At 34.9% G+C, this 12,335-nt stretch overlaps 1 pseudogene; it reads right to left on the reverse strand.

Moving 5' to 3' along the window:
- Positions 1 to 2,260: 2,260 nt before the first annotated feature.
- On the reverse strand, positions 2,261 to 12,065 carry LOC116131885 (annotated as a pseudogene).
- Between the last annotated feature and the right edge of the window lie 270 nt (positions 12,066 to 12,335).

Below are 12,335 nucleotides of genomic sequence, written 5' to 3' on the forward strand. Positions count from 1 at the left end.
ACAATCTTTATGTAATTATAAATAAATTTATTCCGAATAAGGAATGGGAAATCGAGAGCCACTAACTTATTATTGTAAGATGGATTGAGGAGGTAATGGTTTAATAACATACATAGACGAAATCAACTAATCCCCCTTATAGTTAAAATAATATTTAAGTGAATTAGAGAAGATGAAATGCATGATCCTGATTGATGTGTGGAATATTCGAAGGTATATATATAAGAGCACGATTGTGATAATGTGATAATTAGAAGTTTAAAGTAAGATTAATTAACCTTTAATCCTTCAATAAATGAAGTCATTGGAGGTCATAAGCCTACCTCAGTTGGAGAACGTCACCTGACAGCTGGGCTTTAATTTTGTAATTAACTCTCCTTTATAGCAGTTTGGCTAATTAATTTTTACGTAAGAGAAGTTGTTCAAGTCTATATATAATAATATAACCAGCCTTGATCCTTATGCTTTGAGGCTCAGATTATCAACACTCTCAAAGATGGCGGAGGTTTGCAAACAAATCTCACCTTCCTTAAACTCCTCTCTTGCCATTTAATTTTCTTCTTAATTATTTAATTTTCTGATTAATAATCACAGGCTACGACCATGGTGATCAAAGTTGACTTAAGTTGCAGCAATGCTACAAGAAAGTCAAGAAAATACTTTGTAAAATCCCCCGTGAGTCTCTGTCTGTGTGTTTATATTTTGCATGAAATGTAAGCTTGTTTTGATTAATTCTCTTGAACTTTGATATATAGAAATACAAGATCAAGTTTACGATGAGAAGCAAAACACAGTTACTATAAAAGTGGCGTGTTGCGCAGCCCTGAAAAAATCATGCAAAAGATCCGCTGCAAGGGGGAAGTCAATCATAAGTATAGAAATCAAACCGCTAAGAAAAAGAAAAAAAACGACGGAGATAAACCAATTCCATCTGATGGAGAGAAAGAAGCGGAGATAAACCAAATCCATGATGGAGAGAAAAAAGACGGAGATAAACAAAAACCACCTGATGAGCAACCAGCTGACCCAATCCTAAAGTTATTATTAAACTACCAACACATCCGCACCCCAAGATACCGGTACGGGCTATCCGCAGGGCTACGCGTACCCGGTCCCATTTGGGGTGTGTTGCAGGCAGTGCTCGAGGGGCGGAGAGGGGGGCATGTGAACAGTGTATGGGATACTCTATGTTATGGGTTCTTATGGAAGGCCAGCTTGTGATAGTTTGGGTGGCCGTTGTGATTGTGGTTGCAACAGGGGTTATTATTAGGGATCGTTGTGGTTATTACATATTATTGTGAAGAAAACCCTCCGCCTTGCTCGAGATTATCTAACCAATTATGCTCATCGATGCTATGGTCATCGATCAATCAATCTTCTAGTTTGATTATTATTCTTGATGGTTTGTTAATTATGTGAAATATTCATACATAAGTTTTTCTGGGTGTGGGAATGTGTCTTTCTCTTCTTTGTAGAGAGGTTTCATTAATTTTCGTAGTTTTTATTGGCTTTTGCGTTGGAAATATTGTAATCTTAATATAGTAAAAGGTACCACTTTTTTATTAGCTTTTGCGTGGCAATATTGTAACACTAATAGAATAAAAGGTAGACCTAGCAAATGAACGGGTCGGACAGCTACGGGTCTAACGGGTACTTGATCCACGGGTTAAAAATTTGAACGGGTAAGAGAATAGTCCACACGAACCCGATCAAGTAAATACAGGTGGATCCACCGGTCACCCATTACTCAAAACTAAAATTTCATATTAGACCTTAGGGCTTCCATAACGAGTAATACTACATTTACATTATTTTTTCACACAATTTTTATTATATCATGATGTAACATATATTACAATTACACAAATTTTTAATTATTTTAAATTTTTAATATTATAATATAATTTATATGGTTGTAACATATGTCACACTATAATATAATGAAAATGGTGTAAAAAAGTAGTATAAATGTAACATTACTCATCACGAGTAATATTACATTTACACCACTCTTTTACACAATTTTTATTACATTATGATGTGACATATGTCACAATCACACAAATTTTTAATTATTTTAAATTTTTAATATTATAATAAAATTTGTATGGTTGTGGCATATATCACACTATAATGTAATGAAAATTGTGTAAAAGAATAGTGTAAATATAGCATTACTCTTCCATCAGATCCTGGGCTTCTTGGGCTAGTGTTTTAGAGTGGCTTGAGCCTTGGGGCTTCATACAGATCTTGAACTAGCTCAGAAGACAATGTTAACCAATGTTCTGAAAATCGGGTCGAGCCTTGACCCAGTCAAAGATCCCATTTTTGGGTTGATCGATCTAATCGTTGACCAGTTCGAACCGATGACATCATCAAAAAGAAAATTCACGAGTAATGTTACATTTATACCACTTTTTTATACAATTTTTATTACATTATGATGTGACATATGACTAGGTCAAAGATCCCATTTTTGGGTTGATCGATCTAATCGTTGACCAGTTCGAACCGATGACATCATCAAAAAGAAAATTCACGAGTAATGTTACATTTATACCACTTTTTTATACAATTTTTATTACATTATGATGTGACATATGACTAGGTCAAAGATCCCATTTTTGGGTTGATCGAGCCAATCGTTGACCAGGTCGAATCGATGATATCATCAAAAAGAAAATTTTAATTTATTAAATATATAAAAATCATCTCTGTTTTCCACAACTCTTTTCGTCGTCTTTCTTCTCTGTCCTTTTCTCCACCACTCCTTCTGCTCTCTCATTAATTGTCTTCTTTTCATTACATATCCCAGCACTTTTAAATTTTAAATCTCCAACCGTCTCTTTTATCAGTTTATAAATAAATAAAAGAAGCATCTTCTCCCGTCTCTCTCATTTTCTCCACCACTCCTTCTCTCTCATTAGTTATCTTCTTTTCATTACATATCTCCAACGATTTTCATTAATTATCCAAGCTTCTCTTAAATTGGCATGAAACCTGTTTCCAGAAACAAATCTATCATGGATAACTTGAGGCACTTCTTGATCCACCAGATGCAATGAGCCACATTGTTCGGATGAAAACCGCCAAGAAAACTACGGGCAAATGGAAACCCCCTGTTCGTCTTCGAAGAGCTGAATTTGAAGAAACTACGGGCAAATGAAAGAATTGAAGGGTTTTCTTGGGGGGTTTTGGATGAAAAAATTCGGACTTTGGAGCGCAGATTTGATGAGAGTTGGCCAAATGTGGGGGTTGGCTATGGTGGAAAGAAATGGGATATGGGAAGTGAAAGGAAAGGGAAGTGAGGAAGAGATGAAAATAGAATCCATGGGAGAAGGAAGCTAGGGGAGGTGCTTGGATAAAAAGGTCAGGGGGAAGTTGGGGGTCATTTTACAGACTTGGTGAAATTTTTCAGGGGAGGACTGAAATGGAGAAGTTATGAGAATTAGAGAGGTTTAGGACTGAAGATGGAGATTGAATTTTTTCTAGGTGATCCGGCTTTTTCACCGGTCCGATTGGATTGGTGGTTTGCTAGTTGCTACTATTCTACTGGTCCAAATCCATACCAATCGAGGTCAAAGGGTATTTACGGGTTTAAACACTGCTCGGACTAGACAAGAGGCCCATCCATGGTCGAACCAATTCGACTGGCCGATCCGATCCAGTTTTCAGAACATTTTATGCTAACCCTTTCAAACTTTTGATCTTATCTATTAATCTTTAATTTTTACAGAGATAAATTGTCTATTACTGTAGTGCTTGAAGAATTAGCTACAAACATCTCGCCTGATTATTGTTATTATTTTGTGTGTATAGATGGAAATAGGAAAAACATAACATAACAAACGAATTCAGACCTAGAATTAAAAGTTGAATCTTGCGTCATAAGTGTGTTAAAACAAAAACAAATCAAATTAAGAAAAAACACAAACATGTTCTAGTGACAAACTAATATCCTTTCTTCAAAATAGAATGACATAATAAAATTTCATCATCAATTTCACCAACCCATGTGACGATCAATACAAATTCATCATCAATTTCACCAATCTACAAGCAAATATGAAATATCAATACAATAACCCAAAAATCTATTACCTCAACTACATTTAACAAACATACCAAACAAACTTCATAATGGATTACTTCAAGAATAGCCACAATTGTTCAAGTGAATTCTATTTCACAACAATGGTGTTAGTGGACTCCCTTGATTCTATAATCTCTGATTGGGTTAATGCATGCACTACAAGAAAAACCCTGATTTTTTATAGTTATTAATTGTCAAGAAGGGGGTTCCTTTATAATTTTTTAACTGTCAAGGAAGGTCTTGACAATTTTCAAACTGTCAAGAATCTCTTGACAGTTCCTAAACTATCAAGAATTTAGTTTAATTTTAATCAAATCTTTGACAGTTTTCGAACTATAAAGGATTTGGTTTTATTTTTTGAATTTTAACCAAATGAATTTATTTCTTTATAATTAGTTTATTTTCCTGATTATTACCAATTAAATTATGGAATAGTGATATGAAATTATTCATAATATTCCTCAACCAACAACAATTATCACAATTCATAATGGCCAAAGTCTAAAACAAAGAGAAACGAGGGGTATTCAAATATAAAAATATATAAAAATTGGGTTGCAACAATCATCATTAGGCTCTCAACCAACATCATACAAGCAAACAATAAAGACATGAAATATTAAGTAGTGTTGGTATCCTTTAGGAAGTCCTGGAAGGTAGTACACTATGGCTCCTGGAATCACTGAAATGAGTACAAAGTATGGTAGCGCTGAGAATGTGTTGCCAACAGCAAATGAGATGACACTGTAGTGCCCGTTTAGTCTTTCTCGTTCAAATACCTGGATCAATTAATTCATGAGGAGAGAGATTTTTACAACACTACTAGCATTAGTGTGATATATGAAATTTAAAAAATGGAAGCATCTTATGCGATAAGAAATACCTTCATGTCCTCCACAAAAGAAGGGAATCCACCAATGGTCATGAACGTTAAAAATGATCGAAGCTACAAACATGAGTACGTGAACCCCTCGCCCTGAAAGAACCACATACTCAATAAAAGTTTGCAAAACATAGTAATTAATTAACACTGATAAATTAAAATATATATAATCTGCTTCTCTTACTTGAATTGAACTATCACTTGTGCCTAGATTTTTAAACACAGTAGCAAGACCTATAGCCAATGCCACATACACAGCTAGGCGTAACCAATAGTAGCCTAGATCACGATACATGTCCACAAAAGATCTTCTTGTGAGTACGTTGCACTGAGTTAGGAAGCTAGCATGCCTTCTCTTTTCCTCCAAGTCAATCGCTAATATTTTCTAAATAAATATACAACCTGTGAAATTAATATTCTTGATTTCTCGCTCATGTACCTGATTACATATTTGGGCAACCTGGCATCGAACTTGCTCATAACTACCAGATGGTTTATAAGACTTTATAAGAATATGATCAATTGCTTCTTCTGTGGGTAATATTCCATCATCTAAACCTTCTTCAATATCCTGTTGATAGTGAAACTATATTAGAAACCGAGGCTCACAAACAAAAGTAACTTCATTTCAAATCTAACCCATTGCTAAATATAATCAAGACCTGTAAAATTATCGGTATTAGTATGAAACTTTTATATTAAACGATCCGAATATTAGTAATTTTACTGACGTAATAATAGAGTGACAAGAAAAATACCTTACCTTTTGGAAATCCTGGTTAATGGTTTTCAAAAAATGGTCAGATGGATTTTGGAGCGTTGGGCAAGGGAAACCATTTAAAGCAAAAAACTACATCGAAATTGAAAGTGAGAACAATTAGTTTGGAGCGTTGGGCAAGGGAAACCATTTAAAGCAAAAAACTACATCGAAATTGAAAGTGAGAACAATTAGTTAGCTCAATGAAAGTTGAAGAGAAAGAACATCCAATTAAGCTCTTAATAATAACCTCATTTGCCATTGAAGCAAGACCAAAATACACTGTTCTAGCCGAAGACAGAAGGCAAAGATTATGGAAAAGCTGAAACACTTCAGTTCTAGGCTAGTATATAGAAGCTATAATGGTTCTTCCAACTCCATCTCTTTGATCAAGTTTCGCAATCCTACTCATAACATAATATGAACCTGCACTGTCGAGTCCACTGGTTCGTTCATCAAGAAAAAGAAGCTTGGGACGAGTTAAAATCTCAATTTAAATGCTAACTCTTCTCTTTTGGCCACCACTGAGTCCCTTAGCACCCCACTCTCCGATCCTTGTGTTAATGGCATCTTGCAGTGCCATTTATTGTCATTTCTGCTGTTTCTTTCTTCTCCGAAATTGACATTGTGTCCGGCAATTGAAGCTGTGCTCAGTAGTATACGGCTTCTCTTACTATTAGAGTTGTCATCAAAGTATCGTCTTGTGTCACATAAGCCTAATTACATAATTTACAGGAAAAAATAAAAAAGAACTATTAGAACGTAATTGCCGAAAATATTATCCTCTATATAGAATGTATGTACACTAATAAAATTCGATTCATTTCTGGAAAAATAATTTCGATCATTTAAATTTCAAAAAATTCTTGAGAAAGACAAATAATGCGTTTATATATTGGAATGAGAATTTATGGCAGGTGAGGATCTCAAAAGGAAATTTAGTAACAAAATTGATTTATATGTGTCGGATGCCATTAGTATGACGATTTAATGTTACAAATTTCACTATATACATTAATAATATAAGCAACATTCAAGTAAAATTAAAATCTTTGTAAGTTATATATAACTAATAACCAGTCTTGATCATTATGCTTTGAGGTTCAATTCTTATCAACACTCTCAAAGATGGCGGAGGTTTGCAAATTAATCTCACCTTCCTCAACTCTCCTCTGTTGCCCTTTAATTTTCTTCTTAATTATTTAAATTTTCTGATTGATAATCATAGGCTACGCAGGGCTGTCTCAAGAACATTTGTATCCTTAGACAATAGTTACTTTGTAGGCTTTCTAATAATATAAGCATATCTTAAAAAAATTATTTCAAATTTATTTTTCTTGCCTTTGAAGATGCAAAATCACTAGGAGAGAAGGATGACGATCAGTGGGCTAATGGGGTTAGGTTGGTGGGGGGTTTTGGAGAGCAGATGGTGGAGAAGCAATGGGTGGTGAAATGGGTGATTTCCAATGCCAGGATTGAACTGAAAAGACTTGAGAAGTTGTGGTCCAAAATGTATCAGTGGCCAGCGATTGGCGGAGTGAACGAATGAGGTATGATAGGAGTTTTGGTGAGAGGGCTGAAGGGAGGAAGATAGTGGTGTCGAGGAAGGCCGACGATGCTAGGCACATGCTGAAAAATGTTGGAAATGGCTATCGTGTGTGGTGGAGCTAGGTTGCGAGATTCGTAAAAAATAAGTCAAATCAAGGGCTATCAAGGCTAGGAAAACACTTTGGGAATTGATAAAATGATGATTCCGGTGGATTTTTGTGAGAAAATCGGCCCGATTCAGTCCAAACGATGGGCAGTGGAAGAGAGCTAGAGATGATTTATATGATTGTTGAATTTTGGGATTGAATTGGGGGTGAGTAATTTGAGACATACAAATGACCATTTCAGCCTTTCATTGTTAATAGAAATTCAATATGTTAATTTAGTAGTGTACATTGGAATAAATAAAACTAGAGATATAAACTTGTTATTTCGTAAAACTTTAAGTGAGAATATATGTAAAAAATTTATAATAAATTTGAGTCATTTTTACTTTTTTTTTTTTTTTTTTTGAACCCGTTAGATCAGTCTAAATAAGAAATTATACACTATTTTTATTTTATAATATATTATAAAAATTTGAATTCTTTTTTATCCTTTTTTTGGGGAGCCCTAGGCACCCTGAGGCTACGATAATGGTGGTCAAAGTTGACCAGAAATGCAGCAAATGCTACAAGAAAGTCAAGAAAATACTGTGTAAAATCCAACGTGAGTCTCTCCGTGTGTGTATTTGTGCATGAATATGTAAGCTATTGGATTTGATTAATTCTCTTGAACTTTGATATATAGAAATAAAAGATCAAGTTTACGACGAGAAGTGGCGTGTTGCTTACATAAGCCATGTATTAAATTGGTGGATGCCTACCACTTACAATAATTATAGATTTACATTATTAATAACGTGGGCTGCTTCAATCATTCAGAGCAAAAAGCTACAATCTTGATGATAGCATTCAACATCCGTTACACGTGTCAAAATCGTAGTGGTTATTGATGTACGGAATCAAACTCGTACGCTTTCTTAAGATTAAAGATAAGTTTATATAATTTTATAATATGTGTGTCTCTCTCTCACTGTCACTGGTCATTCTCTTCCTCGTTACTTTAACTAATCAAACTCAACTCAATAATATTCTGAGAGCGAGGTTCAGACTCAATAATGAATGATTGCCTCCACTTTCTAAAAAATTTTCCCCTTTTGTATTCCTTTAGTGAACCCATTTTGCCAGATTTCGACCACACATTACAAAGGTGGCTAGAATATCATAATGGTGCACTTAGCTAATATGGCTGGTAGTGCATCGATCTGGCATTGATGATGGCATATCTTGTTCGTCAAATGATGACCAAGATGTGACCATCATCAACGACCAAATCTGGGTTGAAATTTGCCGAAAAAAGCCAGATCGACACACTAAGGCTATATCTGTCTGTAGTGTGCCAATAAGGCAGATTTCGACCACCTTCGGTGGTGTGTGGTCGAAATCTGGCAAATGTGGTGGATGAGGGTGTTTTTATTAATTTATAAACTTTTATTGTTAGGGGTGTTTAGTAAATTAACAAACCCTGGGGGTTAAAATAATCTAAATATTTTCAGAAAATGCCATTAAAAAATGTACAAAAAAACTTCTCATACTACTCAACTCAACTTTTCCAAAAGACTATTATAAAAACTCCCAAATACAAAATTCATTTAGGTTTTAGAAATAAATTTAGGATTATAATTTATCCTACAAGGATAAGTAATTTTCTTTCCTGAATTGCATATTTTGGATGCATGTCATAAGATGATTCTGGCATCCAAAAACAATAATATATATATATATTGTAAAGAAACAATTAATTGCATAAAAAGTAAAGAATAATAAAACGACAATAATAGCAATAAATTGGGTATAATAAAAGAAAGATGCAATAATTAGAGTCAGAACTTCGTTTCTGATCTCAGAATTTGAAACTTAGAACTCAAATTCTAAATTTTGAGATCCTTAGACTTCAGACCTTTAAGAACATAACTTCGGTATTTAGAACTTCAGGTTTGAATCCATATATCAAAATCGCGCAACTTGGACTTCAAGTCCTGACGTTTGAAACTTCAGATTCTAATATCAAAATTTTAAATTCAAAACTTTAAGTCATGACTGAAGACTGATTCTTAGAACTCTGGTTTCATTTATCATTTCTATTTCAAATTTAGGTTGCCATAATTTCTGGTGTCTCCAAAATATAATAAACCTCGAAAAAATAATATGTAATGTAATTAAGTCATTAATAGCATGATTGTACAACATTAGCAATACGTGTAAATAAAGTCAATTGGTTAATTAGGAAATGATTATACAAATATATTATTGTTAGGAACTAACCATATTTTTTGATATAAAGATCCATTTTATGGCAACATAGAGTATAATCATAACATTTGTGCATCATATAATGTATAATAAATGAATGATAAAAAACGTTACACTTACTAAGCTTTTTGTGCTGATAAAGTGTGCACTAAAATAAACTAACAGAGACTAAAAAGTAAAAGAGCAAAATAAAGAGGACTAAAATGAGAAGTTTTATTAACTTTTTCATTCAATTGAGTTGTGTATAAAATGAAAGAACTAGGCTCAATTTATAGTCTTTCCTAAATCCTAAGCTAACAGAGACTAAAAAGTAAAAGAGCAAAATAAAGAGGACTAAAATGAGAAGTTTTTATTAACTTTTTCATTCAATTGAGTTGTGTATAAAATGAAAAACTAGGCTCAATTTATAGTCTTCCCTTACCTACCCACCTTCAATTATCCAATAACAAATCATAAAGTTATATGTTTTCAAATTGGGTTTGTATAAACAATGTATTTCAGTAGACTTGTATGGGCCAGGGTCTTCAAATGTATTACATAAGCATGTATTAAATTGGTGGAAGTCTACCACTTAAAACAATTATAAATTTATATAATTAATAACGTGGGCTGCGTCATACATCAAAGCCAAAAGCTAGTGGCGACCTTGAGATCGCATGCAATTCAACATCCATTACACGTGTCAACATCATAGTGGTTATTGATGTACAGAAATCGAACTCTTAGTCTTCTTGAGTTAAGATAAGTTTTATATATTTATAATATGCGGTGTCTCTCTTACTCTCACTGATCATTCTCTTCCTCATTATTTTAATTAATCAACTCTACTTAATATATTCTGAAATGAGATTCAGACTCAGATCATCTGAGCAACCCCACCACCAGCCATGGGGAAGGAGGATTGCAAAATCTTATCTTTCTTATAATTTAACCATGCCCATCTCATAGTTTGTTGGTTAATGCACATATCTTGATTGTTTAATGTTGCAGAAAGTTGCGTAATGGTGTTGAAGGTTGACCTTCAGTGTGAGAAGTGCTACAGGAAAGTGAAGAAAGTGCTGTGTAAATTCCCTCGTAGTGTCTTTAATTCTGTTCGTCAATTCTCTTTGTAAGAATTTGAAGTAGGTGTTTAATGTAGAAGAATGTTTGAACAAGATCAAAATACAAGACGAGGTGTATGACGCGAAAGCAGAACACAGTAAGGATCAAAGTGGTGTATTGTATACCTGAGAAGATCAAGCAAAAGACTTGCTGCAAAGGTGGTGATTCCATCAAGAGTATTGAAATTTTACCTCCCCAAGCCTAAGACTGAAAGCCTAAATAACCTCCAAAGACGAAAGAACCTGAAAAAACAAAAGAACCAGAAGGCCTACACAGAAACCAATGGATCCACTACCGGCACCACCCATACCCGAGCGACCAGCTGCACGCGACACGCCCCAGCCACCACCACCACCAGCACCAGCGAAAGCAGAGCCGCCAAACAAGAAAAGCCTTTGGTTACTTTTGTTGACCACATGCGAAAACCGGCAGCAGGCCCGGGCCGTCTCCAGAATATTTGTAACCCTAAACAAGAGTTACTTTGGGGTCCTTTAATAATATAAGTATATATTAAAAATTATTTCAAATTTATTTTTCTTACCTTTTGAGAAGCAAAATCACTGATTTAATGTTTGTATTCAAGTTTAGAAACCAAATTTTTTTCAATTGATAATATAGTCAAATTACCATCTTTATGTGAGAGCGAGAGGTGGATGGCGAGCTACCGGGGTCAGGTAAGTGAGGGGTTTTGGGGAGGGAGGTGAGTGAGGGACGAAGATGGTGGTGTCGGGGAAGGTCAACGACAACGGATACATGCCAGAAATGGCTGTCGCATGCGGTGAAGAATGAAAATGGGTTGCGAAAATTAGCAAAAATCAACCAAATTGGGGGTTGTCAAGGCTGGGAAAATGTTTCGAAAATGATTAAGTGATGAATCCGGTCGATTTTGGTGAGAAAATTGACCGGAATCATCACTTTAACGCCGACAATGATACTATGGCGGCGTAGATGGATGGAAATGCAATTTTTTCATCATTTTAGGGATGAAGGGTGTTTTGAAATTTTAGACATTTAAATAACTAGTTTAGTTAATTTAGGGGTGGTGAATAGAAATATGAAACATGATTTTTTTTTTAAAAAATTATAATGAATTTAGGCCTTTTGGCTTTTTTGGGGCCCTTTGGACCCGTTTGGATAAAAAAATATAAACTTTTTAGGTCACAATGAAATTTTTGTAAATCCATTTAAAAAAATCTTAAAATAATTTTGGGCCCAAAAGGTAGGTGCCTCACCTGCCTACCTCTGGGCCGGCCTGCTCCCACCATGGGGTATCCGACCCCGGTTGGAATGTGTTGCAGGAATGGTACGAGGGGCGTGGAAGGGGGCCATGTTACCAACTAGGTTGCTATGGACCGCCAAGATGTTTTGCGGATATTACTGGAGGCCGGTGTATTGTAGCTGGGGTGGCGGTGGTGGATTGTTACAGAGTTAATGGATGTGATTTTTTGCGAAGAGATTCCAATGAAGTTTGTAGAATCATGTAAAAGTAATGGTGGTGCATGCATGAGACGTGGTGGTTTACTATAGTTACGTTGTTTGGTGGCATTTGGGTAGTTTTTGTTTTTGGTTTTTGTTAAAGAGAGTGTTGTCGGTTAGGTA

This window comes from Pistacia vera, unplaced genomic scaffold (genome assembly GCF_008641045.1).
Source record: "Pistacia vera cultivar Batoury unplaced genomic scaffold, PisVer_v2 Contig246, whole genome shotgun sequence".
Taxonomy (NCBI): Eukaryota; Viridiplantae; Streptophyta; class Magnoliopsida; order Sapindales; family Anacardiaceae; genus Pistacia; species Pistacia vera.